Source organism: Cetorhinus maximus, unplaced genomic scaffold (assembly GCF_964194155.1).
Source record: "Cetorhinus maximus unplaced genomic scaffold, sCetMax3.hap1.1 HAP1_SCAFFOLD_1557, whole genome shotgun sequence".
Classification (NCBI taxonomy): Eukaryota; Metazoa; Chordata; class Chondrichthyes; order Lamniformes; family Cetorhinidae; genus Cetorhinus; species Cetorhinus maximus.
Genome location: NW_027597497.1, coordinates 72,001 through 78,000, shown reverse-complemented (window position 1 = coordinate 78,000; position 6,000 = coordinate 72,001). Strand labels below are relative to the sequence as shown.

Below are 6,000 nucleotides of genomic sequence, written 5' to 3'. Positions count from 1 at the left end.
GAAGTCTTTAATGAAATCTAGTAAAGTAAGGTAAAGAGGTTTATCCTGTTCTCTACATATCTCTTGTAGCTGGCGTATGGAGAAGATCATGTCCCCAGTAGATCTGCCAGCACAGAAACCGCACTGTGCTTCTGGATACACTCGCTCTGCAAGTAGATGGAGTCTTTTAAGCCTGACCCTAGTGAAGGACGTCCCTGTGATGCTGAGGAGTGAGATGTCCCTGTGGTTGTTGCAATCTCCTCTCTCAAATTTATTTTTGTACATGTTGATAATTCTTGCATTACTCGTGTTCTATGGAATGGATCCTACTTCACAACAGAGAAGGAGGTCGTCATGAAGGTGCGGCAGTAGATGGGACTTCCTGGGCTTGAGCAGTTCAGTTGGAATTCACAGAATCTCACAGTGCAGAAGAGGCCCTTCAGCCCATCGAGTCTGCACCGACACGTGAGAAACACCTGACCTACCTACCTAATCCCATTTACCAGCACTTGGCCCAATTCCATCCTTGCCGAGTGCTTTTCTGTTTGCTGAACAATCAATGGCCTTTATGCGCTCAAGTGATGAGGACTCCTCGTCCAACTCAACCATGACTGGAAGATGCAGTCAGCATCTTCAGTGTCAACGGAGACTGGGAGGTGCCGGTCCCGTGGGAGTACAGCTCACAGTCATCTTCAACCGACTGGGACATCTGTTCACTTCTGTCAGTGAGAACTTCACCATCTGCTGATTTCAGGAGGGCAACTTTGGTGATGGTCGGACCAAGCGCCCTCCTGATCCCATCATACACAACACATAGATTTCCATTGTCACAGGCAGTTTGGATTTATTGACGTGGGCTGATCCAGTGTTTATTTGCACAGTATCTCCCTGTCTTTTACACAACTGTCTCAGCTACTTGCAAGTTACACAGTGCTCTAGCTGTTGGGTTTATGTTGTAATCAGGTTGGCTTTGCTTTTTGCTTCAATGACAGATTCATCTCTGCTGAGTAGGTCTCAAGCCAGTCTTTGTTGTGGGTTCCACCTTTACCAAATGTTGCTGCTGCTGTGTCAGAAATGATTGAACTCAGCGACTTCCAAGATTCAGCAATATCAGCGTTAACTGATGAAGCTTTTACTGATGTGCCTGTAAAATATTTTACTGTTTTATGTTCCTTGATAAATTAATTTCATCATGGAGGTGTCTTTGTGTGGAATGTACAAGTCAGTAAGAATTGTCAGCAAGGATTAATCAGTAGTCTCTAATTGAAGATGTTAATTAGTGGAACCTCTCAGACACTGAATTGTAGACTTTGCTCCAAAGATAAATTTAGGATTGAAGTAAAAATTCATAGTTTTATTGTAATCGAGTTCCTGTTGAGAGTTCTTGAATTAAGAGGAAAGTTCACAGATGGTGCTTTTAAGAAAGGGACACTGCAGCTCAGATAATCAGTGACAGATCCAGAAAATTAAACTCCAACCAGTTATAGGGGTGTTAATATCAGCAGAATCAAAGCTAATACTATCTGACTATCAGTCCTGGATGTGACTAACAGCAGCAATAACAGCGAAATCCAATCCCTGCAGTCACTTGTGAATTCGCTGGTGTGACAGCAGGTTGGCTGACTGAGTGAATCCCTTCCCACACACAGTGCAGGTGAATGGCCTCTCCCCAGTGTGAACTCGCTTGTGTACTTTAAGATTAGATGAAGACCTGAACCTCTTTCCACAGGAAGTGCAGCTGAATGGCTTCTCCCCAGAGTGAACTTGCTGGTGTGACTTAAGGCTGGCTGGCTGAGTGAATCCTTTCGCACACACAGAGCAGGTGAATGGCTTCTCCCCAGTGTGAATTCGCTGGTGTGACTGAAGGCTGGCTAACTGAGTGAATCCCTTTGCACACACAGAGCAGATGAATGGTTTCTCCCCAGTGTGAACTCGCTGGTGTGCAGTGAGGTCAGAGGAATGCCTGAACCTCTTTCCGCAGGAATTGCAGCTGAACGGCCTCTCCTCAGTGTGAATTTGCTGGTGTTTTAGCAGGTTGGAGGACACAGTGAATCCCTTTCCACACACAGAGCAGGTGAATGGCCTCTCCCCAGTGTGAAATCGCTGGTGTCCACTCAGGTGGGATGAAGACCTGAACCTCTTACCACAGTAAGTGCAGCTGAAGGGCCTCTCCCCAGTGTGACCTCGCTGATGTGTCAGCAGAGTGGATGACTGAGTAAATCCCTTGCCACACATGGAGCAGGTGAACGGCTTCTCTCCAGTGTGAATACGTCGATGGCTTCTCAGCAGAGATGGATAATTGAATCCTTTCCCACAGTCCCCACATTTCCACGGTTTCACCATGGTGCTGGCTCCAATGTGAGTGTGTCAATGAATTTCCAGCTGGGGTGGATAACTGAATAGCTTCAGACCATTCTCACATTTTCTCATCCACACACACAACACGTACACAGTTTCTCCTCACTGTGAATGGTGCGATGATTTTTCAGGCTGTGTAACTGGTTAAAGCTCTTTCCACAGTCAGTTCACTGGAACACTCTCACTCGGGTGTGCGTGTCTCAGTGCTTTCCCAGTCACACTGATGTTTGAAATCTTTTTCCCACAGAAAGAACAGTCAAACATTTCTCCTTCCACATTCAAAGGTTGATTATATTCAGGTCCTGATGAATCGAGTGGCTCAGTCAGATGTTGATGTGATGTTTGGTTTGCGTTTCCAATCTACAAATCTTAATATTTGATGATGTTTGGCATCTGAAAATCAAAAGTAATCATTGTCAGTCCAGCGTGGAAATTAATAATTGACAATTCCACTTGCTACGGAATATTTCTTCCTCCCGTCTCCCCTCCCCCACCCCAAGCTGTAAATCACAGTCCCACACACACTCTCCTTCCTGTGATGAGAAATCCAGATCCATCATGCAATCTCCACCATTTCTTTCCTCTCCCAGTTTTCTATCTCCCTCTGCTCTGGCTGGGTTCAGTTCTACAGCCCTGCTGTAAAAGGAATTTAAAATCCACTACTGTAAGTCCAAGATTAGAAACTGAGAAGAGACAAACATTTCCCTTGGTTTGAGTTTGCTGTGTGCCTGTAAAAGGAGTTTCCAAAATCCATCCCTGTCAGTCCAGGATAGAAATGCACAATATTTTCTCCTCCTGCTACCTAGACCAGGATGTGACCGCGCATGCGCCCTGCTGCACATTGCCCCTATAAAGATGGCGGCCGTTACCCCGGGCCTGGCGAAGGGAGAAATCCAGAATCCAGTTCTCTGCAAACCCAAGACCGGTACCTTGTTATTTGGGATCTGAGGCCTGCACTGTGTCTTTATGAAGCCTCCCTGTCCACTCCGCTGGCTCCATTCCTCCTCACACACCCACTAACTCTGTTAGTTTGCTCCGCTCGACTTTCTCTCAACCACTCTGAGCAGCTTCAGGCACAGACCAGCACTGCGCATGCTCATGAAAGAGACAGCAATGCGAATGCCCCAGTATACTCAGAGACGCGCATGCGCAGCGAATTTCTGTTGTGAGGATAGGGCACATTCTGTCCCGCATTGAAAGCTGGGTGAGCGCCCCGCCATTGAAAGACCAAATTGTAGAATGTCTTCATCCTGCAATCAGAATACGATCGGTGCCATAGGGGCAAGACATAAAATTGTTAAATCAATTGATGCAACGGCCACTTTGCTCCAGGCTCCACCACAATTCTCTCCTGGATGTTATGAACAGCAGAACAAACCACGACAGTTAGATCTGAACTCAGTGCAGTCTCAGGAGATGGGACGAGCTAGTGACCTTTTTCCCCCCTACACATGGAACATTTAAACTGTGTTTTGCCAGCAGCAATGTTCTGATTATGGATCAAATCCTTTGAACTTTTAAAGTTGGAATGCTGACATGTGGGCAAACTGAATAAAGCTATTTGCGCACGTGAAGCATCTGAACATTGACTCTGATGTTATAAGTGAAATTAACTGATCTGAGACATTGAAAGGATTCTGCACATCAGGAATTCAAACCTAATATTGGCTTCGGGACAATCAGAATACTTGGGAACAGACAAGACACGCAAAGGCTCGAAGGAGAGCTGGTTCCCGGTGACATGGATGTGCCTGCAGTGGGTGGGATCAGACTGTTTCCATGTAGCCATAATGAAGGCCCCAAACTTTACCTTGGAAGAGCTAAACTTATAGAGGACAATTGTCATTCTGGTAGCAGAAATCTGAAGCTTTAACTCACTAACACCCCAGGTTAAATCTGCATCAGTCTCTGTGGTGCAATTGGTCAGCATGTTTGGCTGTTAACTGAAAGGTTGGTGGTTCAAGACCACCCAGGGACGAGGCTTACACTGTTTCCCCCCCATCGGCATTCATCGTCACACAGTTCCAGGCTGTCATTAGGTACTTCCGCTGAAAGAAAAGATTTCTGAAATGTTGCCAGTTCGACTGTTATCCAAGTGAGTTCCCAGGCAAACAGCTTTTTTCGAATATTCATTTCAAATTTAATGAGACAACAATTAGCCCTACCATGGACCGATATCTAACCCATTGGAAATTTATGAAGTTATTGGATTCAACCAAGCCCATCAATTATTCTCGCTTTCTCAGCTCCACAGTGAGTGATACAGGGAAAAGCAGCAATATTCCAGCCCCGCACTCTCCACACCCACTTCCAGAAAGCAGTGACTGCAGCTTCAATCAGCGGGTTACTGCCCATCCCTGGGACACAAGATACTCCAACTCGGGTCAAACCTCCCAATACAGTGAGCACAGGCTCAGGAAAAAGCAGGTAGATTATATCCCGGTCACTAAACCTCCGAGCAGCATTTACACAATACCCGAGTTAGTGAGTCACAAATAAAAGTGACACAAACTTTCTAAATGTTTTCAATGTAAAATTCCTTCATTTTATTGAAAATCTGACTGTTGGGAATCTGAAAATGAGCACCATGCGATTTGTGTTACCGAGTGAGTTGTTTTCCATTGTTTGTCCGTCAGGTTTGCAATTCAATTTGTGTTGGATATTGAAGCGAATCTGATTTCAAAATAAGGTAACAAAGCAGGTAAATATTAAATCCAGAAACAAATCCTGAGGAAAATGGATCACAATGTTCGGAAGGAGGTGCAGCTGAGAAGTGGAAGCTGTGAATGATGCATTGATGATTGAGTGGAAAGCATTGGATCCTTGGTCAATCATCGTGTCCGAGTGGTGAAAACGATGCTTTGAAAATCCACTCGCGTTTCCCCAGGAAAGTTCCAATCTTATCGATTGTGCTTCTCATTATTGCTGATTTCAACCAGGTGTCCACAGAGCTCACCGATCAATGGAAGAAAAAACATCCTAAAATTCTCCTGATTTTTGGAAGGGAATGAAGGGCTCTCGGGATCGGGTCTTGGGACTGGGGATCCGCCATGATCTTATGGAGTGACGGAGGAGTCTTGTGGGGCCTTGTGACATGTCGCTGCTGCTTTGATTCTGTTCTATTTGAGTAGAAATACCAAACAAAGCAATGGGCAGTAGCATCCTGAGCTCGGTATCGCAGCTGAGCGGTCTTAGGTGCTGATTTAAGGTCTCATTCTTTGTTGAGGCGTGGTTTCTAACCCCAATGCTGCTGAAATTGCCCTATTGGTCGAAAAAGTGCCAGCTCACAGTTAAAGCAGGTATATGTGGTGTTTCACTTTAACAGGAAGAACGAGGAAAGACAATAAAAATATAAATGGCTGTGGAGAAAAGGTGGGGTTTTTGAATTAGCTGAATTCCTCTTCCATGAGCCAGAATTTATACAATGGGCAGAATGTCCTCCTCCTGTAGCCGCCTATGATTTTATGCCAATGACACTAACCTGTGCATAGAGCCAGTCGTCGTGGCCGAGTAGTTAAGGCGATGGAGTCAATATCCATTGGGGTTTCCCTCTTCTCATTATTCCTGGTTTTAACTTTGTGTCTAGCTCAGTCGGTAGAGCGAAGGCGCGTAATGCCAGGGCATTGGGTTCGCCCCATGGCGGGCACAGCTTCTTCGAAACAA

General features: G+C 45.6%; 1 non-coding gene and 1 pseudogene across 1 annotated transcript; one reads left to right on the top strand and one right to left on the bottom strand.

Annotated features, from left to right (window-relative positions):
- Positions 1 to 1,395: 1,395 nt before the first annotated feature.
- LOC144676381 (uncharacterized) overlaps positions 1,396 to 6,000 on the bottom strand; it is a 61,309-nt pseudogene continuing 56,704 nt past the window's right edge.
- trnan-guu (transfer RNA asparagine (anticodon GUU)) lies at positions 4,242 to 4,315 on the top strand. The gene has a single exon. It is a non-coding gene; the product is annotated as a tRNA-Asn (tRNA).